The sequence below is a fragment of the Amblyomma americanum genome, chromosome 10, assembly GCF_052857255.1.
Source record: "Amblyomma americanum isolate KBUSLIRL-KWMA chromosome 10, ASM5285725v1, whole genome shotgun sequence".
Classification (NCBI taxonomy): domain Eukaryota; kingdom Metazoa; phylum Arthropoda; class Arachnida; order Ixodida; family Ixodidae; genus Amblyomma; species Amblyomma americanum.
The window spans coordinates 107,050,371-107,078,099 of NC_135506.1; positions in this window are offsets into that span (position 1 = coordinate 107,050,371).

Sequence of the window (27,729 nt, forward strand, 5' to 3'; positions counted from 1 at the left end):
GTTCACAACGCGTGGCTATAACTTCAGTCCACAAGGCGAGCCGCTGCCTGCGAGTCCTACAACCAGAGTTCGGCCAACTCGCAAGATCAGCAAGGGCCATGGCATCCGCTACGGCTAGCCAGACAAGTCAGCTTTCCGGGAATGCCCGCCGTTCGTCCTTCTCACACCTCGGTCGCCCCCATCATTCCACGGTGAGAGGATTGAGGACGTCGAAGACTGGTTGGCCAGCTTTGACCGTGTGGCGGGCTTCAACGAGTGGGACGGCGAGCGCAAATTACGGAACATATGCTTCGCGCTACAGGACTCGGCCAAGACGTGGTATGAGAACCACGAAGATTCCTTCACTAACTAGGAGATCTCTCGCCGAGAGTTTTCAGCCACGTTCAACACCAGCGAACGAAAGGAGAAGGCTGAAATCGCCTAGCAATCGAGGTTGCAGCAGCCGAAAGAAAGCGTCACCATGTTCATCGAGAACATGACGCGACTCTTCAATCGCGCCGACCCTGCTATGCCCGAGTACAAGAAGGTACGCCTCTTAATGCGCGGCGTAAAAGAGCAATTGTTTTTGGACTGGTACGTGACTCACCAAGAACGGTGGCCTACTTTGCCAAGGAGGCAACAAGCATAGAGCGTTCTCTGCAAGAACGGGGTGCGCACTACGTCCGTCAAGCTAGTGTAGCAGCCACTCACCACTGTACGCCCACGGCGCTACCAACTGAGGAGCTTCGAAAGCTTGTGAAGAGCCTGGTGCGCAGAGAACTCGAGAAACTTCGCTTCGAAGCTCCACAGGCCAGCGTCGCTGCCATAGAGGTTATGGTCCGAGATGAAGTCCGGCGAGCTGTTCAGTCGCCACCAGCTCCGCAGCCAGCGCCCTATGGGATGACACACAGTCAAGCGCTACAAAGCCGTCCTGGGCCTGAGAGAAGCCTTTTCCCCCGTCACACCTGTGCCTTCACTGCGGTGCCAAAATGCATCTGTACCCGTCGTACCGCAGGAGTCCCGGCCCACCATGAGTAAACTGCGCGTTTGGCATACTCCAAACAATAGGCCGCTCATCTACCACTACGGTGAGCCCGGCCACATCCTCCGCCACGGCCCCTACTGCAGAATGGGCTTAAGAGGGTTTTGACCTGACGCACCTTGACCACGCTACGGAGAAAGGCCGCGGGACATCGAGCAGTATCTGTCCGATATCGTGCGGCCAACGACCTCGCGGCGACGTCAGTCCCGGTCGCCGTCCCCAAGGCGGTTTTCTTCGCCAAGCCGCCCGTGTTTTTCTAGCCAGTTCCGAGGCGCGTCCCCACATCGGGAAAACTGAGGAAGGCGTCTTCCGGGGTAGGGGGTAGGGCCGCCGCTAATGGATCAAGTCAGGAGCCTCCACCCGACGATTCGCGGCTACGATCCGACCGACGACGACCTAAACGACAACAACGTGCTGTGACCGACTGGTGTCTGCAGAAATCCCAGCAATCGCTGAAAATCACGATCTGACCGCACTTTTGGATACCGGCGCTGATTTTTCTGTAATGAGCAGTCTGTTAGCCATGGCCCTCAGAAAGGTTCTGACCCCTTGGTCTGCACCACAGATCAGAACAGTCGGCGGCCATGTGGTTACGCCAATTGGCGTCTGCATGTCACGAATACAGATACGCGGTGCTACTTTCCCTGGTTGCTTTGCTGTGCTGCCCGAGTGCTCCAAAGACCTGATAATTGGTTTGTACTTCCTTCAGGAGTACGGTGCTGTCATCAATCTTCAGGAGCTGATCGTGTCATTTTCGACTCAACCTCTTGTTGACGGCGATCCCGAGCCGCGCGGGACTAAGTTACGCGTCTTTGGCGAAAACGTATTAATCCCGTCAAGAGCTAGCATTTTTGTTACCATAGATTGCGACAACATCACCAGAATGAGTTGAGTTGAGTGGTTGTAAACTACCGGTGGGATTCGTGGCATTGCTGAATCCAATATGTCGCTGTTCCTGGGTCGACAAATTTGTGTTGCTCGCGGAATTGTTGAGCTGAACAATGGCCGAACCAAACTCTTGGTAACAAATTCTGGCTGTGAACTTCATTGCTTGTCTCGCAGAGCAGTTATTGCGTATTTCGAAGATCTCAGCAAATTCGCGGGACAGCACGCTTTCTCCGAAGCCTCGGCATCAGAGGAGGCACCAACCACTCCCATAAGAACTGCCGTGAACCCGAACCTCCCGTCTAATCAAAAACGCTGCCTCGAAAGCGTTATCTAGCCTTTCTGTGACTGCTTTGCCTCGATCTCTAAGGTTAGGCGGACACCGCTCACAAAGCACCGAATTATAGTCGCCGCCAACCAGCGGCTGTTATGTCAGCCGCCTTACCGGGTCTCTTTGAAGGAGAGTGATGCCATTCGCCTCCAAGTACAAGAAATGCTCCAGGACGACGTGATACAGCCGTCGACGAGCCAGTGGTCGTCGCCTGTTGTCCTAGTAGCAACGAAAGATGGAACCCTACGGTTCTGCGTTGATTACCGACGTTTAAACAAAGTCACAAAAAGGGATGTTTATCCTCGGTCGCGCATTGATAACTATCTGGATCGTCTGCGGCACGCCAAGTACTTTTCATCGCTAGATTTACGCAGCGGCTATTGACAAATTGAGGTAGACGAACGCGACCGGGAAAAGACCACCTTTATTACACCGGACCGTCTGTACGAATTCCGGGTGCTCCCTTTCGGCCTGTGCTCGGCTCCTGCAACCTTCCAGCGGATGATGGACACCGTTCTTGCCGATCTGAAATGGCAATCCTGTCTCGTGTACTTGGATGACGTTGTCATCTTCTCTAATACGGTTGAAGAGCACCTGAGACGCCTGCGCACTGTGTTCGAAGCAATTCGTTCGGCCGGTCTTTCCCTGAATCCCGAAAAGTGTCAATTCGCTTTCGACGAGTTGAAGTTTCTGGGCCACATCGTGAGTGCTAAAGAGGTTAGCCCCGACCCCGATAAGACGGCCGCCGTGGCTGCTTTTCCTGTGCCCACCTATAAGCGAAGCTTCCGCCGCTTTCTGGGTATCTGCGCCTATTATCGGCGTTTTGTGCAGAACGAAAGATTCCGAACCGTTCTTCTGGCGCCTGGAGCAACAGAAGGCCTTTGAGGACCTCCGAACTCGTCTCCAAAGCACGCGCATCCTTGGACACTTCGACGAGTCGGCCGCCACTGAACTGTACACAGACGCCAGCAACATCGGCCTCGGTGCGGTCCTTGTGCAGTGGCAGGAAGGTCTCGAACACGTAGTTGCACACGCGAGCAGCACCTTGTCACGATCTGAGGCAAACTATTCCACCACCGAAAAAGAATGCCTGGCCATTGTGTGGGCAGTGACCAAATTTCGGCCGTACTTATAAGGCGGCCCTTTCAGGGTCGTCAGTGACCACCACTCGCTGTGTTGGCTGGCGAACCTCAAAGATCCCTCGAGACGGCTTGCACGCTGGAGCCTACGACTTCAGGAATTCAATGTCACCATCGTCTATAAGTCTGGTATGAAGCACAGTGATGCCGTCTGTTTGTCTCGTGCTCCTATCGAGGACCCTAGAGCTGACCCCGACGACTATTCTATTTTTCTCGGCGCCATCCCCACGTCCGTCCTCACTCAACACCAAAGGAACGACAGTGAACTACGGCCTCTCATTCAGCATCTTGAAGAAAGCACGGCGTCACCCCCCCCCCCCCTCCCCAAATATTCTCACGTGGACTGTCGTCATTCTGTTTGCGCGATGGCGTTCTGTATACGAAAAACTACAACCCGACGGAAGCTGCCTATCTGCTCGTCCTACCTGTGGCCTTGCGCGACGAAGTTCTGCAGGTGTGCCATGATGACCAATCCTCTGGTCACATGGGTTTTTCTCGCACTTTGGCGCGGATACGCCAAAATTACTACTGGCCCAGGGTTGCTGTAGTTGTGAAGCATTACGTAAGAACTTGCCGCGAGGGTCAGCGTCGCAAGACGCCGCCGACTAAGCCAGCCGCCCTACTACAGCCTATTGATCCGCCACAAGTCCCCTTCCATCAAGTCGGCATAGACTTACTCGGCCCATTTCCGGTGTCGTCGCTGGGCAGCCGCAACATTGTGGTCGCCACCGACTACCTCAGCCGATCTGGGAAACTAAACCTCTTCCCCGTGGTAACGCTGACGAAATTTCGAACTTTTTATCCAAAACATTGTGCTTCGTCACGGTGCACCCACCATCGTTTTAACTCACAGGGGAACAACGTTCACCTTGGCCCTTGCGCAGGAGGTTATGCGCCTGAGCGGCACCAGTCGCCGCAAGACAACCGCTTACCACCCTCAAACCAACGGCCTCACCGAACTGATCAACAAGACGATCGCCGACATGATTTCCATGTATGTCCATGCGGACCATCGGAACTGAGACGCCATAGTCCCTTACGTCACATTTGCCTATAATGCTGCAATTCAGGAAACGACACGCTTCACTCCATTTCGTTTAGTACATGGTCGCGAAGCCACAACCATGGTGGATGCAGTGCTGCTTGCAGCTGACACTACCTCCGCTGTCATGGGTGCTGCCCAATGCGCTCGTTACACTGAGGCCGCCCGCCGACTCGCTCGAGAGCGCATCCGGCACCAGCTAATTCTCGACGCTCGGCGCTATAACCTCCGCCATGGAAATGTGCGTTACCACTCCAGCGAACAAGTCTGGGTGTGGAGCCAAATCCGCTTGCGAGGGCGCTCTGAGAAGCTTCTACGCCAATACTTTGGCCTCTACGAGGTTCTCCGCCAGCTCAGTGAAGGCACCTACGAAGTTTTTCTCCAGAGAACTCTTCGCTCTTCTAGACGGCCGACTTCCGAAGTTGTCCACGTAGCCCGGATGAGGCCGCACCGCGCCCGCTAGCGCCTTGCGCGTGTCTACACCGTACGCCAGACACATGTGACTACCCTTGTTGCCCTGCCTCCCATTGCTGCCGCACCGAGTCGGTGTCTTTCGAAGAGGGGGAGTAATGCCACACTACTAACTCCTATAGTGGCGCCGTATCGCGGCTAAACTGTATTACCTGGCAGTTGGAAAGCCTTCAGGCATCGCGGGGCAAGATGCCTCCTCGCCATCTCTCGAGCTGCCTGCTGCCTTGTGCGTTCCAACAGCGTCTTGCGCGTACAAGTAAACGAATCCTGCGTACGTCAACCGTTTCTCGATAGCAATATATATATATATATATATATATATATATATATATATATATATATATTAGCAGACAAGGTAAAGGAGCTGAGGGACTCGTTTTTGACAAACTTATGAAGGGAGCCAACAGTCACCAAAACCAAGGTGCATAGGGGAATGTTTCATTTTTTTAATGCGTAGTGCTAATCACTGGGTTAATAATACTTACATTAATCTATCGCTTAAACAAAATTACTTATAAAGCAGCAGAAAAAACAACCATGCCGCCGGTGGAATCCGAACCCACGATCTCCGAATATCGCGTCCGGTGCTCTTACCAACTGAGCTACGGCTACGGCTGTCCAATCTGCTGCTCTCGTGGGTATTTGTTTGATGGGTGTAAGCGTACCTTGAGAGTGTTCACCAGCGCCACCCTTTGTCAAAAACGAGTCCCTAATCTCCTCTACCTTGTCTGCTAATTGCTTAACGAGGGTCTCGGTTCTGGCAGTCTTGATGCCATAGGTAGCATAAGAGGGCTTTCACACAGTTTCCGCCCTCGTCGTTAGACGACGTTTCACGTCACACTCGCGGTAACACAGGACGTGTTACGTCAGCCGCTATGGACGAGGGTGGCGCTGGTGAACAGTCTCAAGGTACGCTTACACCCATTAAACATAAATGCCCACGAGAGCAGCAGATTGGACAGCCGTCGCCGTAGCTCAGTTGGTAAGAGCACCAGACGCGATATTCAGAGGTCGTGGGTTCGGATCCCACCAGTGGCATGGTTGTTTTTTCTGCTGCTTTATAAATAATTTTCATTAAGCGATAGATTAATGTAAGGATTATTAACCCAGTGATTAGCACTACGCATTAAAAAATAAAAAATGAAACATTCCCCTATGAACCTTGGTTTCGATGACTGTTGGCTCCCTTCATAAGTATATATATATATATATATATATATATATATATATATTTATATATATATATATATATATATATATATATATATATATATATATATATAGTATAGAAAGATAAACGTATTTGGTTGCTAGAGGCAAAAATTCAAAGTTGAAAACGCTTCATTTAGCCATAGATTTATTTTGAGTCGACGTTTCGGACAGAGCCTGTCCTGAGAAAGTACAGTCTTGAGAAAGGACAGGCTCTGTCCGAAACGTCGACTCAAAATAAATCTATGGCTAAATGAAGCGTTTTCTACTATATATATATATATATATATATATATATATATATATATATATATATATATATATATATATATATATATATATATATATATATACACTTATGAAGGGAGCCAACAGTCATCGAAACCAAGGTGGATAAGGGAACATTTTTTAAATGTTTTGTGCTTATCAGTGGCATATTATAGTACTTATATTAATAAATCGCTTGAAGAAAAAACTTATAAAGCAGCATAAAAGACAACCATGCCGCCGGTGGAGTTCTAACCCACGACCTCCGAATATATATATATATATATATATATATATATATATATATCCGTGTTTAGCTGGGGTCAAATTCGGGCCACTTGGTCTCGACATTCGTGTAAATTTTGTTGAGCAACCGTTTGACGCCGTATGTTCCGGATGGTGTCATAGTCACAATAGAGCCTACCTTGCGGAAGGGATTTGAAACGGCGAGCTATGTGCCCCAATTCCACGTCAATACCAATCTTGATATCAACTTTGCAGTACTGGTGGCAAAGCCGCTGCGGTGGCTGACTTATGGTGGTCGGCTGCTGACCTGATTGACACGGGTTCGAGCTCAGCCGCGGCGGTCGTGTTTCGAAGGAGGCGAAATGCTAGAGGCTCGTGCGGTGTACAATGACAGTGCTGGTTAAAGAACAGTGGGTGGTCGAAATTACACGGAGTCCTTCACTACGACGTCTCGCATAGCCTGAGTCGCTTGAGGACGTTAAGTCTGATAAATACACACAGTACCGGTTTACTTGCGTGCAAAAGTTTTGTGATTGTTATACAGAGACGTACAAGAATGACCGGAATGAAAATCCTCTCGGGAGGACACATGTGGGGACAAAGATTAACTCAGAACATAGATAAAGTGGTAAACAAACATGACACGTGCCGTTTCTCGCAAATCGCGGCATCGAGTGCTCACTTATTATCATGGGGCTGGCCCACGTGTGGATGAGAAAGATGGCGTCTAGATTTGCGTATCGTGATCAACAATGATTTTTCGTGCTCGTCGACACGTATTCTACGTGGGTGGAAGTGTTTCTGATATACTCGTCGTCAAGTGAAAAGGCTGGACAACTGCGTGGTATCTTTGCCTTGTACGGAATACCAAAAGCCGTGGTAAGAGACAAAAGCCAGCAGTTTTCTGCTTTGAATTTTGAGACCTTCGTGAGCGGGAATGGTTTGGGCACGTTAAATCTTCTTACCCTCCTGCTTCCAAAGGCAGTGTAGAGCGCTGTGTGCAGACAGTAAACAAAGACCTTCTCAAGCCCCAGAAACAGCATACAATGCCTTTGCAGTGCTGTGTATATCAGTACTTGTTCATTTAGGAGAACACTCCAACAAGGATCACTGATGAAACACCAGAAGTGCGTTTCCTGTCATGGACGCTTCTAACGTGAAACCCTGTTTTGCACTGAGTGAGAGAAAAGATTAAAAAGAAATTTAGATCTTGCAAACAGTCGGCAAATCGCGGATCATAGAAAGAATTCCAAGAGGGTGCCCGCGTCCTGTTAAACGGTCTCCGGCATTGCGGTGAAAAATACACAGCAAGGACAATCTGCTGGCGGTTGACCGCCGGCACGTACTTGGTTTGTACGCGAACGGTAGTCTCTCACGGATAAGCTCCGACCGTGTAAATGTGAGGAGAGGGTGACGCCTGATCACCAGACCATTCCTGACGTGATTGATCCCAGCATCGAGGTTTATACGAAGCCATCCGAGGGTACTGTAGTATGCTCCTCGGACGACACGGCAGCTGAAGACTCTTCGGCATCTGTCTCCATCGTTACCCAAATTGAGTGCATGCTAATTCCACTGCACCGCACTCTAATCCTCACCTACCACTCCTACGCAGCGCTCGTAAAAGAGGGGCCCTCGACCGATATTGCTCATAACAATAAATGAAGCAGGATGGGGTGGGAAAGTTGTGTCATTGCTGTCAATGCATGCAGGCTTGTGACGTCACTGGTCTCGCTGTCCTGACTATATAAAAAAACAGCCATGTTTAATCTAGGTTGTTCTGTTTGTCTTCGCCCGTGTCTGAATAAATAGCGGCGTATGAAGCGCTGTCTGGCGTGTGTGCTACTGACATAACGATACAACACTGCTGTGTGTATTGTTCAGCTGAAGACAAGGTTAGCGCCGTAAGGGTGAGCGCATCTGTTTTCGTATGCCAGTGTTTACTCTTTCCTCGCTTTATCTACAACTCTTTCTTTAATCTATATTTTTTCAATCTTAGCAGCAGTGCCGGCGGTTTTGCTAGCGCTACACCGAGTTTTAATGCGAAACCATTACTAGTCCCATTAAGAGCAAAGTTGTAGTGTGTGCTTTGTGCGTGTTTTTATACATGTGTAATAAGTTCACTCGACGATGGTACCGGAAATCCCAGCGGTGGCAGTAAAAACAAGTGGAATTCATATAGCGGCCGTATAACGCTCACAGAAAGCCCAGCAACACTAATTCAGAGAATCTTATACACGTCGTTCGTCTATACAAGATCGGCACTGGCCGACTTCCATGTGACGCCAGTTTTCCCAACAATATTGGTACCACACTTCTGACACAACGGTTTGCTGTACAGTGTTCCGGGTGGTGTCATACGACTTGTAGTTGCATATAGCTTATATGCGCTGGTCAAGTTGGAGGCTAGCTTGCGACAGGGATTTGAAACGAGGACATATGCACCATCAATTGAATGCCTTCTGAGACTTCCCTAACAAAAATTTGATGCAACGTTCGTCGTAAATTTAACGTTCTGTGCGGCGTCATACGGGCGCTCGTGCGTGTTTGTGTGTTAGTGCGTGTGTGCAAATGTGTGCGTGTGTTCGTCGTACAGCGTTCCGTCGTTCGCTGTTCGTGCAGCGTTAAGGAACATGTCGTGCGTGCGTGCGCGCGCACGCTGGTGAGCATCGAATACCGAAACGCATAAACCTGCTGAAAAGAACTTTAACGCCTGTAGACTAACTGCGCTTAAATAATGGACTCCGGGACACTAATATTTTCGCATTCCCACACGTAAGCAGAGATTTAGTCATCCCCGACACCACTGACACTTCCCCTAGACATTTCCTGGAAACATTGGACAGAATCTGTTGCCACTTAGAGTTTTTGACCAATTCGCTCTTGCCCAAATTGCACTAGCAGTCACAATTTTAGCTCAGTTGTAAGAGACATTGCTCCATGGAAGCGGTAATCCCGGTTTCGTACCTCGGAGAAGGACGAATTCCTGTTTGACTACGAAGTTTTTGTGGCAGTTGTAAAGATTTGTTTTGTATTCGCTGCACTAGGTGGATGACGAAGACCAATTACTCCCTTATTACAATTGCACTCTACATGACGGATTCCCCCAAACACTTGCCTGCCTAATTAGTTTGTTACGCGCATACAACATTTGTAACCTTTAGAAATTTTTTTTAGATTTCGTTTCGCCGCCGAAATAAAGTAACTTCTTCTACAACATCTAATACTACAATTGCCGCTGTATTTGATTGGTTAGAGCTGCGACAACGGAATTTTATAAGTATGGAATGCAATAAAGCAAACTCAACTTTCTTTCAAATCCGTGCGCTTGGCAAGGTATTTCGATATACTACCTTTTTCCGTCAAGTTCCGAGACTGAGTCCAATAAAAAAAATGCGTTCAACATTGAAATCATCTATGCAGCACCCCTTCCGAATATTCTCCCATGAAGTCCATACACAACTTCTAACGCTTCTTGAGGTCTTGGAAACAGTTGTAAAACGCTTATTTTGGCAGGGCGGTCCCCTCCTTTATCGTGGCGTCTTGAATGGCCTCCAAACTCCCCATCCAGCGACCTTTTAGGGCTCTCTTCACACTAGCAAAGAGGAAAAAATCGCATGGGGAGAGCTCAGGCGTGTATGGCGGATAGAGAAGTACAGTGTTTGATGAGAAATTTTGTCACGCTGAGAGCCGTCTGCTGCCTTGCGTTATCGTAGAGAAGGCTCCATTGTCCAGATGCCCATAAATGGGGGCGACGGCGTCGAATTGCATCATGCATGTGTCGGAGCACGCTGATATAAAACTCCTGATTCACCGTCTGCCCTTGCGGCACAAACTCGTGGTGTATGATACCTCTGGTATCGAAAATAAACTGTCAGCATCGTCTTTGTTTTGATATTCTGGCACCACACCTTTCGCGACTCCGGAGAGCTTGTGCACCGCCATTCGTCGCTCTTCCTCTTGGTTTGAGGATTGTATTGAACACACAATGTTTCGTCTTCAGAAATGATGCTGTCGACGAATGCAGCATCCTTCTCTGCCTCGGATAGCAAGCCAGCGCTCACTGATGCTCGCGTGTCCTTCTGGTCCTGTGTGAGGGAGCCCAGCACAAGTCTGGAATTCACCTTTCGTTTTCCCAAGTTCTCTCGCAAAATTTGGTGCCATGTTCTCTTACTAATGTCGATAGAATTTGATAGTATGCGTAGTGTAACGGTGCGGTCTTCTTCTATGATTTCCCCGATCCGAGCCACGTTGTTTTCATTCCGTGAGGTTGAAGGGCGCCCCTGTCTTGCATTGTCTTCCACCGATGTTCTCCCCGAAACGAACCTCTTGTGCCACACGAAAACTCGCGCCCGCGTTATTGTCTCGTGTCCGTAAGCGTCACAAAGGAGCTCATAGTTCTCTGTGGCTGTCTTGCCAAGCTTCGCTCAGATTTTAATGTTTACACGATGTTCGAGGTGGGTGTCCAGCACTCCACATTCACTCACAGTAGAAGGCGAGACCACTAGTGAAAACGCATTTTTTCTACAATTAGTGTCGTCTAAGGGCTGCCACAGCAATTAAAATAAATAGCTCAGGTTATCCCGAAAAGATGGCGCTACACATACGCGCCAACATTTGGTTTTGGGAATTAATTCTAGAGAAGAAAATAAATCAGTGCCGGAGCTTTACGGACAAATGTTGTATATTGTAGAATAAACAAAAACAGAAAAATAAATCACCGTTGATGCTGATGACCAAGGATTTTGTAATAATTCCTTGCAGCTTAAAAGCAAACAAAAATAATTGCTAAATTATATAAGAGGAATATATGTCTAATAATTGGTTCATATAAGGTACACAAGTCAGCCTTGCTGTACCATTCAGTCCTACAGATCGCGCTGATATATCTCTCACACTTTACAAAATAATCTGTAAAGACTAAAAAATTCCCGTGCATGTATTGAAATGAGCACGAGTTTGGTCACTGATGTTGGTATTTTCCCGTTTCTTGTATTACTCATTGGAAGGTAGGGTCAGAACAAACGTTCTAAAGGCGATCCGCACTCTTTCGTAGCATGGGCTTCACGCCTACATTTTGTATATTTTTAGGTTAATAACGTTATATTTTTAGGTTAATAATGCATGGAGTATAAGCAAACATTTCCCGTTTATAGATGGCTTATGAACAGTTTTCATGAGACCGGAGCGTTTCGAATATTTCCTCAGAAGCACTCACATTATTGACCGACGTGATTGAAAAAGAAGCTTTGTTATGAAGGCAGCAGAAAGATGCTCCCGACGCTCCTTTCATTAGTCACTTCCGCCGCCATTATCGCCGTCACCACTATGCACTTTATTTTAGTATCACCATCCTTTGTAATGAAACGGGCCGAATACATCTTGGTCTGCACAGGTTTGATCCTTCCGCTGCAGCAGTTGCACCCTGGGCCGCATGGTTCACCGCATTCATAATCATCCTCTGCTTCATAATAAATCAGCCTCAATTGTAAGGTTCATATATTTGGAATGGCTCACAGAAGATTATTGAAGAAAATTAACGCATATCTAAGCTGGATTGCAGAGGCAAAATGAGATTTCAGAACTTAATCGATGTCGTTCTAATACGGCAGCAGACAAGGTACCAAGCAAAAAATTAAGGTAATCAATTGAGAATGAATGAGGCGAAACGATTAAATCGCGAAATGCGCCTGTGTAAGTTTTCCGTTGCTGCCCAAAAGTAGACAGTTGCGGGCCACTCCGAAAGGCTTTCTTTAGCATGGGATGAAACCTTGTGGGTACTTAAGGCGATGTAGGCTGCTTTCACGATCGAAGCGCTATTGCCAGTAAAGAAGCTATGCGAAAAATTGTGGGGAAAAACATTGCGCAGTGGGACGAGGGCAACAAAAGGAACGCGCACAGACGCAGCCCTTTTGAGTCTTCGGTCAACTGGCTACTGTTTTCATCTTTCGAAATTCCACAAATGCTTGTGAGTGTCTATTATAGTCATCTAAAAAATACGTCGCGCAGCTTTGCTCTTCTAGCTGACAAGCACGGAAGCAAACAGAAAGTCATATTAAACTAAACTTTTGCACTTCATTATGGTGTCTTCTACAAATTTGTAAAGGAGTGGTCGCCATTATAATGCATTGTATCTTTATAAGAATGTCAAAATGTTTTGGCGCCATCGAGTCTATGAAGTTCTCACCTTGCATTTTAAATCAAATGTTTCCAATCACCGTTAGTGCTTGGGGACATGGAACATCGCGACTAAATCCCGCCCACCCTTCATATGCCTTCACCCTAATGCCTGGTGTAGCTAGCCTCGGCGGCTTGCATCGCGCATTAAAAGCTTTTCCGTCTAGCGGGACATTACCTCTGCTTTCTAAGAGCATAATACAAGTCCTTCTGTGGAACAATATGGCTACACATAAAATGTGTTGGTGGAATCATCACCTCAATGAAAAGCATCCTTGAAGTAATGAAGGGCAAGTGTCCCATACCCCCGGTACCATGACTAAGGCGATTCCTTAGATGGGCCTAAAGTAAATGTCCGTGCACTTGTTCTCCTTTTTCGTTCACCTTATGCGAACGATGCCATTTGGCGATGATCATCAGGCTCTTTTTCTTGTGTTCTTCCGGCACTCTGCTAGTGTCAGACACGAGGCAAACAACCGTTAAGACATGCGGCAAGTGTTCGCTTGCCTCATTTTGAATGTTTCTTATTATAAACGGCTGTAATTGATTTAAGCGTTGTAGAGGATTTCGTATGTATTTTAAGAGATATTGAAACAAAAAAATACTTTCAGAAATTAGGTGTTAATGTCCGCATCCCACACGGACAGCGCAATCTACGATTTCGAAGGATGGCAAATCGTCCGATATAACGTTCCCTTTCAGGCGGGTGCCAAGATAGCAGCGTCCAATAAGCGGAACCAATAAATTATTGAACGTAATGTGCTGCACTTGCTCTTAAGGTCGTGAGTTGTCGAAAGCCATGAAAAATTTCGTTTAACACAATAACACACATGTAGCACACTAACAGATAAGCAACAAGCCGTGCTATAGTAACTGATGTCCCGTGCGATAATCCGTCGTTTTTCACACCGTCTGCCCCTCTTGGCTTCAGCCAGTAATGAACAGACAGTCGGTCGTTGTACTTATTAATGCCTCTACGTCAGACATTTGGCAGGACATGTATAGTAAATTAGGTCCTTACTACGGTGGACAAATTTGCAGGACGGATGGCCTCATTTGTTCGGTCCGTCGAAGTTTGTCCATGGTGACTCCGGTGCAATTTAGCACACTTCATTTTTGGTTCGGCATCGTTTTTTATTCTATTTTATTCCGCGTGTGAATTTGCTCCCAGTAGCTGTAGCATGTGACTCTCAGAGCATTACCTCTCACGCTACTACCTTCTAGACAAATTGAAGCGTCGCTAATGCCACCGAGGTAACCATTATGTGCGTCTAAAAAATAACGACGCGAAGGCGTTGGCATGTCCTAAACTGACAGCAGAGGTGGCAGCTATTCTTGCCACTAGTTTGGCAAAGTAAAATTACTTTGTTTACGCACCATGCTTAAAAACACCACGACTTCACTCTCTACTTTGGCCCTTGCAATAATTTTGATAAATAAACACTTATTTGCTAAGTTACCGTTACACCAGACCTCTGATTCAATATTCTCAAAGAACCTAATTTAAAAGGAAGCCTCATATTAGAAGCTAGAGCTCATTTGAAGTATACAGCACTAGAGCGATGGCGGCCTCCTCTGCGTGAGAACGAATCTTTTATTTGATTAGTTTTACGCCCAGTTTAATAGTTTGTCCTAGGCTTGGCGATGATCATTCGCCCTTGGACTGAACCGCCTGCATTCGCGTGATGCTTATCCGGGCGACCATCGTATTTCTTGCACAGGCTTCTGGCTCTGCTGCTTCTTTGTTCTGTGTTGTATGTGGGATGCATGTTTCTGGGTATTTGGAATTTTTACATCGGCTTGCGGGTGCATGGAAGAAGTTCCATCCTCTGGTCGACCATGTACGCTAGTGTGAGTTTAATCTTGAATACGAGGGTGCAGCTTGTTCGATCGAGAGATCGCCAGGTTCTCACACACACACACACACACACACACACACACACACACACACACACACACACACACACACACACACACACACACACACACACACACACACACACACACACACACACACACACACACACACACACACACACACACACACACACACACACACACACACACACACACACACACACACACACACACACACACACACACACACACACACACACACACACACACACACACACACACACACACACACACACACACACACACACACACACGCGCACACACACACACACACACACGCGCACACACACACACACACACACACACACACACACACACACACACACACACATACACACACACACACACATATATGCTGCGAGGAACGCGACCCGCGATAAGCACTGGTGTGCACCGCTCTAACGGTTTAAATACTCCTTTCCCTACGTATATGCTGTGCGTAACCTTGGTCTAAATGCGCACAGGATGATGGTCACGTTTTGCGGTAGCTAATCATTCATAATGCGCGTATTTCGAAAACAAGCCGCCATGGCATTGCAGCAATTTTTCTGGCAGGCTTTTCAGTCATCCCTTTCTCTAAAAACTCTGTACGTATGAGGCGGCCGCAAACTGGGAATGATATTTGCAATATTATTTTAATTTACCTCATTCTCATTCTCATTTATGTGGTTCTTGCTTTCCAGGTGACTACAAGGATGGAGTGAAGGGTCTGTGTGTAATTCAGAGGCAACATTTAATTTGTAGAATGCGCGGATCATTTATACCTAAACATCCCAATAACTTTTCACGTTGTACCGAAGGCAGAGTGTAAGCAAGCTTGTTTGAACTTAGAACGAGGAGAATGCACCCACGGCGACATGTACATTTTCATAATCTTGCGCGGGCTATGTTCTCATTCGGTGAACGCTACAACAAACAAAATATATCAATTGTTTTTGTTTATCGGTATTTTCTCAACGCATGTTTTGTACAAATTGATCATAGGGCAATTTCTGATATAGAAGCGTAGCGAGACTTCGTCGGGAAATGCAAACTCTTATTCATTTATAACAGCATCATCATTATCATTTGTTTTACCCTTAAAGGACTCTAATAAGGCGTTACATAATAATTTGGGGAGAAAACACATACAATTGAAATAGGCAGAACACATTATTAATACAAAAAATCATGTTCTAGTAAAACTTAATGCAATAGAATTTAGAATAGCAATCACAGCTCGGGCGAAAACATGTCACAAAAATACGTTGTTACTATGAAGTACGCCTTGTGCCTTTTTGGCTAACAGTGTTGTTCGGTGAAGCGGCTTGAAGGACGATCAGTCTGCTCGAAGGACGAGACCCATTCATAGAGTATTCCTGGCAGATTTGTTTTGCACCAGTGTTAATTTACCGATACACGTTCACCCACTGCACTCCGAAAGACCGGACCAGCTGCATCTCCCCATCTTTTTTTTCTATATGTAATCCTTATCCTAAGTTTGCCAGTTTTATGCAGAAAAACGGCTATCTTTTTTAGAATTGAACACTCAGCATATCACAAAGCAACGGGGAATCAGATTAGAGTACAATTTTGAATCCTTTCATGAAGATTATTTCCTTAACCGAAACCTCCCTTCTAAGCTGACGCCATTTTAACATTGCAGCTGCTTTAATCGGACCATGAAATTCTTGCAACGCTACTCTTCAGCTCGAAACCAGACGCAGTATTATTTGCTCTTTGTTGTTTCATTCATTTCGTCTGTTTCCCTGTCATTTGCAAGCATTGGCTTTGGTGAAGGATGCTGAAGGCGACATTCAGTGACCGGCTATATGTATCGGCGTCACACAGACAACTGCCCTTAATTAAGAGTCAAAGCAAGAAAACTAAAAATAAAGCCCTAAAATTCACTCCAGAATGGCGCAATACCCTCGGCCCTCAGTCACCAGCGGCAGAGCAGAAACGGACGATGGCAGCGGTGACACGTATGGCGTAGCGAAGGGTGCTAAGAATATCTGGCTCCGGGCAGGCCGCCATTGCATACCTCACAGATATCACGACAGCAGGTCTGTTGAAGGACGAGGGGAGGCTGTGCTAGATAACTAGCCACCCTCTATACGCAATGCATTATGACATAGAGCGTCCCAGAAGGTTGGAAGCATGCTTACATAATCTTAATATATAGAGCGAAGAAGTCAAGCACTTGAAAACTTACACATCGATCAGCTTACATTCCATTGCCTATAAGGTATTTTAGGTATTTTTTTATAGAGTAAGGACAACCTAAGACAGGTCAACCGAATGATAAGGCATGCTTCCGTAAAATATTTTCGGCAATAGGCCATATTCACACTTTCTATGAGGTGATAGAGAAATGTGAAAAATATAAAGAATATAAAGAATATAAGCCTTTGTCCGTAAAGTCCCAATACAGAGTCCATTAAAAAAAATGAATCTAGCATATGAATCATTGGTGCAACGCCCCTTCGAAAGAGTCTGCCTTGCAGTATATACACGGCTTCCAACACTTCCTAAGGTCTTGGAAACAGTTGTGAAACGCATATTTTGGCAAAGACGTCAGCTACTTTGTCGTGAAGTTTTGAATGGCCTCCACACTCTCCGATACAGCAACCTTTCACGGCAATCTTCACACAAGGAAAAAGGAAAAAATCGAATGGGGAGAGGTCAGGCGGGTAAGGCGGATGGGGATGTAATGTAATGCTGTGCTTGGCGAGAAATTATGTCACGCTGAAAGCAGTGTGCGGACTTGCGTATCGTGGAGAAGGCTCCAATGTCCAGATTCCCGTAAATAAGGGCGACGGCTTCTCAGTGCATCACGCATGTGCTGAAGCACGCGGATATAAAAATCTTGATTCACCGTCTGCCCTTGTGGGACTAACTCGGGGTGTATGACTCCTCTTGCATTGAAAAAAAACTCTAACCATCATCTTTGTTTTGGTCTCCTGTCGCCGTCCCTTTCTCGACGACGGAGAGCTTGTGGACCGCCATTCCGCGCTCTGCCTCTGTGTTTGAGGATCGTATTGAAAACACCATGTATCGTCTTCAGCAATAATCCTGTTGACGAATGCGGCATCCTTCTCTGCCTTGGAGAGCAAATAAGCGCTACTGATGACGGCTACTGATAGCGGAGTGTATACAGCGTTTTCACAGCCAACGCTAATGAACGCTGGCAGCCCATTTCTCCATTCTCACGTTTCTGCCAGAAGACTGTTAACACCAACGCATACAGCACACATAAGTCTGTTACCACCGCCTGCCTCGTAGCTCTAAGTGCGACTGAGGTGTCTAATGACCACGAGACCTGGTTGTGCGCCTTCTCTTCCCTAAAAAAAATTGCAGATGACCAAGCTGTTAAGCCAGGATATACGTAGCGAAAGCGTGGCGACTTCTGGATCGGAAGAGTTAATATATGAAACCCGTGGATTCACTAGATGCGCCTTTATTCATGATGAAAACCTGAGCCGTCATGGCTCAGGGGTTGCTCTTCACTTAATTCGCAACAGTGACATCTACTGGTATTCACATATAGTCTTCATGAGGCGACAAACCCAATTTTGGACTGGTAGGGAACTGTGAGTGTTTGCTCGGGCTCAGGTATGCAAGATTTTTTATTCGCAAAACTTGTCTATAGGGATTCCTTAAGGGATCCTCTGTGTTTGAGGATCGTATTGAAAACACCATGTATCGTCTTCAGCAATAATCCTGTTGACGAATGCGGCATCCTTCTCTGCCTCGGAGAGCAAATAAGCGCTACTGATGACGGCTACTGATAGCGGAGTGTATACAGCGTTTTCACAGCCAACGCTAATGAACGCTGGCAGCCCATTTCTCCATTCTCACGTTTCTGCCAGAAGACTGTCAACACCAACGCATACAGCACACATAAGTCTGTTACCACCGCCTGCCTCGTAGCTCTAAGTGCGACTGAGGTGTCTAATGACCACGAGACCTGGTTGTGCGCCTGGTTGTGCTGACCTGGTTGTGACCTGGTTGTGCTGACAACTTCAATTTCCTCACTGTGCGCTTTTCTTTAGACTAACTGTATAACCACTCCAGAAGGCAGATGACTCAGGCGCTACAGAGTATTTGTTCCTAGTACCGTTGTATTGGCAACCTTTTCCGGAGTTCCTTGAGACCAGTGTTTTAAAACGTTTTAGGCGAATGCGCATTTCTTCTGCAAGCAAAAACATTCTTCCTTAAACTGCACATAGCCACGCTGCCTCTGAAGGCATGGCTTCATGCTAAGGAGATGCTTGCGCCATAGATGGTGAATTGCCGTTGTGCAATACACCAGAGACAAATAACCATTGTTTGATTCTGTGCATTGATGCTGTATTCTCGGAATTTTTACAACAAAAATTTGAGAAGGACATTGACATGACACCCTACAGTATCCGTTTTTTGCCTGTGGGGAAAAACTGCTGTGTCATATGGTCTATTTATGTAGCTCGGACTATTTAGTCTCTAGAAGAGCCGCGTGACGGACCACCACACCCAATCTCCACGGTCGTCTTAATCATAGTTTTCTTAACAATGCTCTTTTGTGCAGGGGGGGGGGGGAGGGGAGTATATGCTGCGCTGCAAGAGCCGCCTAGCTAGCTCCCCTATCCGGATGCATGTGTGTGTTTCAAAGACTTCTGATGTTTTAGAAGGAGGGCTCATGCAGGTGTAGTGTGGCCTGGTGTTTTGTGGCGTAAACCTGCTCAGACTTTTCTTTTCGGCACTATTCCCATGCAATAGAGAAGAAAAAAATCCGACATGGTGAATTGCCAGCGTCTCCGCCTCAAATGCCAAAGGTCCTGGTTTGATTCCCAGCCTCGACAAAGGTTTTTCTTTTATTCAGTGAGTTTGCAGGGGTTTCGGTAGCTCTCATAGATAGCGCCACCGAATACGTTGGTTGGCGGTTAAGCGCATAAGCGCGGGTAAGGGAAAGGACTGCTGCGCGGCAAGGCGCACGGTGTGACGTCATGGCAGATGGCGCGGCGAACGCGTGGCGTCCGCCAGCTGCAGCTGTTGATTGGCAACGGCTCTGTGCCTTCTCCCCAGGAGTGCCACAGCGAAATCAAGTTCGTAGCCAATGTAGCTTTGGCTACAAAAAATTGTCGCTCCAATCTGCGCTGTGGTGGTGGTTGGAGAGTGAAGCTGTAAAACCACACACAATTACACATTGCCACTTCACTTGAAAATTCGCACACGTGGCTCTACAAAGAGTGAAACCAGAGACAAGTGAAATGCACTTATATTGCCCTTTAGAACTTCAAAACGGCATTCACGACACCTTTAAGATCAATATGATATACACTGAGATTTTCAGTTCTAACCGTAGAGATACTATTTGCAAACGTTAAATCAATGCATGAACCATGAATGGTCGTTGGTTGACTTGGGTTATTAAAACGGTGTTTCCATTGTTCATACTCGCCTTATTATCTGTCATGTGGTTTTTATGCTTGTTTTGTGTTTTTTTCGTAATGAAAACAAGTACTGAGCTGTTTGCTGTATGCTTGATTTTAAAGAGTTATCGTTCTTTAGTTTACTTTTTGATGGTTTTTCAAACAATTTGATGTTTGTATTATTTGTGTTTCTGTTTTTTTTCTATTTTAAATTTTTATTTTATCTACAAATTTTTATTATGATTATTTGTTCCATTTTTTTCACTACGACAGTTTCATGATCAGTATGACATACGATTCCTATGTTGTTGGTACTTTTCCACTCTGAGTACATTCAGCTTCATTCCTGGAGTTTTTTGCTGACGACCCTGATGACACGAAAATTTTCTTGGATGCTAGAGGTATACAGCTTCGCTGTAAAATCAGTTAACAATGTCTAAACCTACCACGCATTTTGAGAAAAGGAAAGGCACATAACTGGCTCAGTTTGAAGGTAGATGCCGCCGCCGACTTACAGTGCGATTAGGGGGTGCAGAGATCCAGTTACACTTGCTGCTCAGAGGCTTTCGACACACCCTGCTGAAACCCGGGGAGTGCGGCCAGAAGTTCTTTCCACCCTAAACATTAATGGTCGGCTGTAGTTTTCTGCGTATGCTCCATTCGCTGCTGTTCTCTCACAATCTCACAAATACATTGCTGTGTCCGGCAGCCCTATAACTTTTTGACCCCTCCTTTACTGGCAGCTTGCCCGCACTGCAGAGCGGTGTACTCGGACACCTATCACATGGTGTGGGCCTGCCCCTCCAATCCGGCTATTCCCTCCACCCCCAACCCAACCCGTGAAGACTGGGACGTGACTTTGCTTGACTGCCAAGACTTACACGCTCATAAAGCCTTAGTCGGGCGCACCCGGGCGGCGCCCACCGCCAGAGGGGTCCTAAAGTAGGGACCTCCACCTCCGCCCATTACAATTTCTTCTCATGCCCTACCCTGTCCTTCGCCACTTCGATGCAACAGGCCCAACAGTGATTCATAGCGACTCGAACGATGTCGGAATCGAAGCTGTTCTCGTCCAGCGCTGTGAAAACAGAGCATGTTGCTGCTTATTCGAGTCGCTCTCTCGGTAAGGCGGAGCGCAATTATATGGCGACAAAGCAGGAATGTCTCGCTGTCGTATTCGCCACGCGTACTGCCTTTCGCGGTTGCCCATTCCTGGGACGAAGTTTAACATCGATAATTTCCGCCACTGTGTCACTTAACTGTCACCGGCTTTTCCTGACATCACCATTTTAAAAGAGGAACAGCAAAAATGTTCCAACCTACAGTCTCTCCTGGCCGCTGCTTAAGACCCCTCCAGCCACTTCTGTGGGCGAGACAGTGTCTCGTGAAAAACTTTTCTTCTAGGGGCCACCGCTTCCTCCTGCGCGTTCTGAAGAGCCTGCACAGCTGTGTCTTGCAAGCCATACGCGCCGACCCTATGTCTGGACACTTTGGCTCAGCAAGAACGCTTAACCGTACCCAGGAACTTTTTGTATCGGTCGAGAATGCGGGCCACGACTGAGCGGTACGTCACCAGCTGCTTTCAGTGCCAAAAACACAAGTCACCTACTAGCGTTGCATCCGGCCATCGGCACTAAGTAGCGCCACCTGGAGCACCTTTTTAGCAAGTGGGTTTAGAATTCTTAGACATATTTCCGAAGTATTACAATTGGAACCGCTGGGTAGTGGTTTGCGTTTATTGCCTTACTCGGTGTTGTGAAACGGCGGCCCAGCCCTGACCTACAGAGTACCATGTGTCCTCATCTATACTGCAAGCAATAGTTCTCCGTCACAGGCCTCCAACAGTTATCATCAGTGATCATTGTCGGCAGTTCACCTCCCTTTTCCTTGGCTTCACATTTTCGCCAATGAACTCACCAACCGAACGATCACTAGCATGCATCCAAGTACGCTGATTCCAAGCACAAGAACTGGGACATCATCTTGCCGTACATCAGTTACCAGCTCAATACCAAGCGCCATGCGACTACTGCCTTCAGCCCCTTCTAGCTCTGTGCTCACTTCCCCCGCAACACCTCGGCACCGTACTACCCTTTTCTGCCGAGCCTGATGAACAGCCTTCCGCAGCTGACCGATACGCTCTGTTTCACTTCAGAAGACTGGTGCTTTGCCCGCATCGTGTTCTCTCCTCCCAAGATCGACCTAAAGCGCGCAACAACGCCAACTGCCACCAGGTTACTACAGACCTCGTCTGCAAGTAACCTGAAGAGGTCTTTAAGTTAATTACTTAGAGATTACTTACAGACCACGTGATTTGATACCGAAGCGATGGCCTATAGTGGCTCAGCATCCACCTCACACGCGGAAGGTGCGGGGTTCGATCCCTAGTGCCGCCGGGTACCCACCGGTGGTCCAATGGGCTCAAGCTTCCCCTCGCCTAGTGCTCGGTTTCATCAGGGTGAAATTCTTGGGAAATGGATCTATGACCCCACCTTGAGCAAACGAAATCCCCTTCTGACAAAGCGCTCTTTGGTCACAGATGCCCTTGCACCATAAAAACCCACGATCATCATCATCATTATCATCTTCGTGATTTGGTTTTTAAGAGCGTCAGCTCTTACTGCTTACGTTTGCCAAATACGCGTCGTTATGCAATGAAGGTCAAATTGATCAAGACGGTTACCACGCGACCACACTGTGTACCGTGCCAACAGTGGGCGCGTAGCACCTGAAGTTTTATCTAATCTTTCGACCCGTTATAGTATATGTGCGAGCATAGCGGCCATTGAAGTGCAACGCCCCCCCCCCCCCCTGGACAACCATTTGCATAAAATTTGGGGACCATCCGTTTGACGCAGAAAGGTAAGTGATGTAAAATGACTAGACATGTTCCTGACGACAAGATTACGAATTCAGATAAAGCCGAGGATATGTTTGAGATTCGCAACAACGACCTTTCCACCCAAAAACCGTGCATTCCGTGGACCTTCAGACTGCCATTACGGCCGAACCGTTTTTCGCAGGGGGTTCTGGATGGCATCAAGCGATTTTTTGGGCTGTGATGCACACATTTTTGCTGAAATAACTAGGAAATTTACCGGATATAGCGAAGGTGGCTGTAAATAGCAACAGTAGCGCAAAATCTGTGAAGTAGAAGGGCTGTTTCCGGAAAGGAAACTTCAACGGACGTTTGGATTTGATATTTTCCACGTTTGATGACGACACCGACGTAAACACTTGAAGGTCCCGTAGCTAACGGTCTTCAGTCGAACACCGAAACTTTGTTGGAGGAGAGTTTTTTTCTTGTGTCCTATCAAAAAGGGGCGATTGTCCCAGAATCTGCTGTCGCACTACGATGAACCCTATGTTACTATTGAGCAAATTAGCGAGCTCAATTACCGCATAGCACGTCTCATTGCAAGCGGCCGTCGTTGTGCACGAAATGAAGTGACTCACGTTGCGCGGCTGAAGCCCTACCATTCGCGCGGTGATTTTTATTCGGCCTGAGGGCTTCAGCTGCGTACGGGAAAGCATGAACCCCACACACACACACACACACACACACACACACACACACACACACACACACACACACACACACACACACACACACACACACACACACACACACACACACACACACACACACACACACACACACACACACACACACACACACACACACACACACACACACACACACACACACACACACACACACACACACACACACACACACACACACACACACACACACACACACACACACACACACACACACACACACACACACACACACACACACACACACACACACACACACACACACACACACACACACACACACACACACACACACACACACACACACACACACACACACACACACACACACACACACACACACACACACACACACACACACACACACACACACACACACACACACACACACACACACACACACACACACACACACACACACACACACACACACACACACACACACACACACACACACACACACACACACACACACACACACACACACACACACACACACACACACACACACACACACACACACACACACACACACACACACACACACACACACACACACACACACACACACACACACACACACACACACACACACACACACACACACACACACACACACACACACACACACACACACACACACACACACACACACACACACACACACACACACACACACACACACACACACACACACACACACACACACACACACACACACACACACACACACACACACACACACACACACACACACACACACACACACACACACACACACACACACACACACACACACACACACACACACACACACACACACACACACACACACACACACACACACACACACACACACACACACACACACACACACACACACACACACACACACACACACACACACACACACACACACTGTCCTTGTCTGCCAGCGCTGCGATTCCATTATGTTCTACAGCTACCAGCTAGCCCAGCAACATACCCTACACGAATTATTCAGAGCAGTGTTTGTCGAAACAAGAAGAATATAATGTACAAAAATGCCGCTCTCGCAACACGGACATCCCATATGACGTTGCAGAGCTGAGGCAATTCGTCAACAGAAATGTATAACGTCGTATAGTGACCGACTGCCATAGTTCTAATCTGTCGTGATAACTGAGCGGAAAATTTTCTGCAAAACTGCTACGCAAAAAATAAGTGTCCATGCGGGGTTTGAGTGCCTAGTTACAAAGGCCATTAATTACATGCCATTATATGCGTTTGCGAGCGTTATTCGCTTATTCTAATATCTTAGCCACCTACGTGTTTTCTTGTAATCTTGAAGTTTCCACACGACAGAACCATATACATGAAATAAAAAATGAGAGCAGCGGTACTCTGAAATAAATAATGCGTCTGCCGACGATACGTATCTTGTTATCGGCAACTCGCTGCCTTGCCATGTAATTGGACCCAAGCACCGTCAAGTGGATTGACGTTTCACTTATTTCTTATGGAACAAGGCAGAAAATGGAGCGCGACTTGGTTTACGTCCATACCAAGGCGGATTTAAAGTGGTGGCGAAGGCTGGGCCGAAAAGTGGTTTAGCGCGACTGCAGCACAACCAGAGGATGGGGGGCAAAACACTCATATAAAGAAATGATAAAGCTACAAAATTGGAATGTAATCTGCCAATAGAAAAGAAAAAATATATTAGCACCTTGTTTTATGAAAGAGGTAAGTCACTTTATTAAAACCTGGCAAATTTTGTATTTTTGCAACACTCTTGACCTGCCCCCTATTCATGAGTGTGCGGTGCATTACAGCGCGTCTTTGCAGGCCTTGTTTCGATACCCGGCTAACCCGGCCACAGTGGCGATTTCTTATCGCCAGCTGTCTGCGATGGCGCGCCTGGTAAAGCGTATAAATTTAGCTCGCCGGTCTCAAAATGCTCCTTTTGCGAAGTTTTCGTCGTCCTTGCACGTCGCTTCTTTGTCACCGTTCGGTAAGATTTGCACCCCGCTGCACCGCTGCGGCAGTTTTCTCGGTTTTGTCGTTTCCTTCGGCGTGCGGCCAGTGCGAAGTCTTTTTCCGTCTATGCACGCTTCGCGCTCTTCTTTTGAAGCGCTTAGCGCTTCATTTCAAGATGAGCTTGCGGCATGTGAAGAAACGATGCTCCGTGGTACACCAAGGCGGTACACTGCGACAACGTGGATAGTACCATTGGTGTCACGCCACACCGATTCCCGCTGGACTTTCACAGGTGTGTCGTCTGCTCTAGGTATGCGCGATAGCTTCGATATGGTTTCGCCGGGCTGTTCGCTCGTGTTTCATAGCTGTAACCCGTTCGTGCGTACTTGGCTTCATGTCTTTTTCAATGTATGGTATTTGCTCCTACGTTGAGCACGTTTGAGGGTGCTAAAGCTGGCTTTAACATTGCCTTGCAGATGTAAACGCACCTGCTATGTTCTTTCAGCTGAAGAAATTAAATGTGAAGAATAATCCCAGTGTGCTCTATGGTCTGTGTTGATGCGCCTACTTATGTCATGTTATGTTTGCTTCAATTGAAGCTGTCGTAGCATTGTTTTCTATACTTTTCAATTTCCTAACTGACAACGTTCGTGGCACTTCAGGGCTTTTTCCTTCTGCACTGTGACTATTGAGATGATTAGCCAACTTAAACAATACTGCTTGTGCTGCCTGTGACATGTATTTTTTTGTTTGTGTGCCAAGGGTGTGCTTTGTGACTGTATTTGTTTGGTTGCTGTAATAAACAATGAATATGAAACTATGAAAACAATACTTGCCGTACACTCTATTGCGAACTGTGCACTTGTGCCAGTGCTTTGTGCATCATACCTTGCATCATACCTTGCTGTACTCAAAAGCTCTCAAAAGTACTAGCACCAGTATTTGCACTACGAATCATGCATGCTTCGCCAGTGTCTGGAAGTGTTGCTGCCTTTCTATGCTGCCCCTCCTTTACCAGTCACTTTCATTGCGTTCCCAATTGCACATTAACAAGGCCATAACTAGCAGGAACTCGAGCACATTTGACTGGCAAAGGTTGGGGCGCGCTGAAAGGCAGCAACCTTCGAGAGGTACGGGCTCGAAAACGCGGATTCTACAGAAAGACCGCTTTATAATTCCCGCCAAAAGCATACGTATGCGTGACGTCATTCTACGTCACGTTTGCGTAGTTTGCTTCCCAAAATCTAGGGGGCGCTGGAGTGCCCACGAGCCGCCATTTTTTGGACCAATGGGCGTCTATGGAGCCTTCGCTACCAGTGTACATCTACCTTGTCCATACTGCAAAATTCAAGCGCTAAAGGAACAACGACACAGAGGGGGACACAATACTTCCGACAGGTGAAACATTTTTTATTCAGAGGCAGGAATATATACACAAAAAAACAACACAAACCCCAAGAACTCCGGCGCCACGTGCTTAAGATTAGGCGGGAAAACGTTACCACGCGATCCTTTTTCGGTTATCTAGAAACTCTATCTCTCTACTGAGAAGACTGATCGACGTGTCACTGACACATGAAAGCCCCGTTTTTGCTATAAGGAAGGCCTCCACTATCACTCGCATCACACGATCGCGGGGACGGAACAGCACTTTGTATTTTTAATGATGTGCACCCCCGCCAGCTGTGACAATGGCGCACCAAATTGTTCGGAGTGTCTCTCTTGTCAAGACAGTTCGCATGCTCCATGAGCCGCGCATTCAAAGAGCGTCCACTATGCCTGACGTACACCTTACCACATGACATGGGAACTTGGTGCGCAGTACTGACCTTACAAGCAACATATGGCGACACGTGCCTAACACTACACCCCCTTTTTGTTTTGGCTGCTCACGCTTCGACTTCCTTTTAATCAGGGGGCAGAATTGCGATAAATTTTTCGGGTCTGAAAACATGACATGTACACCATACCTGCCTGTCACATCCTTAATCCCGTCCGATACACGATGGACATACAAAATCACAAAGGTGGCAGTGCAGCGCTCGTTCGTATTCCCGATTTTGTCGTTGCACTTCACCCACCACAGAACCTGGTCGCTTGCTCTGTTGATC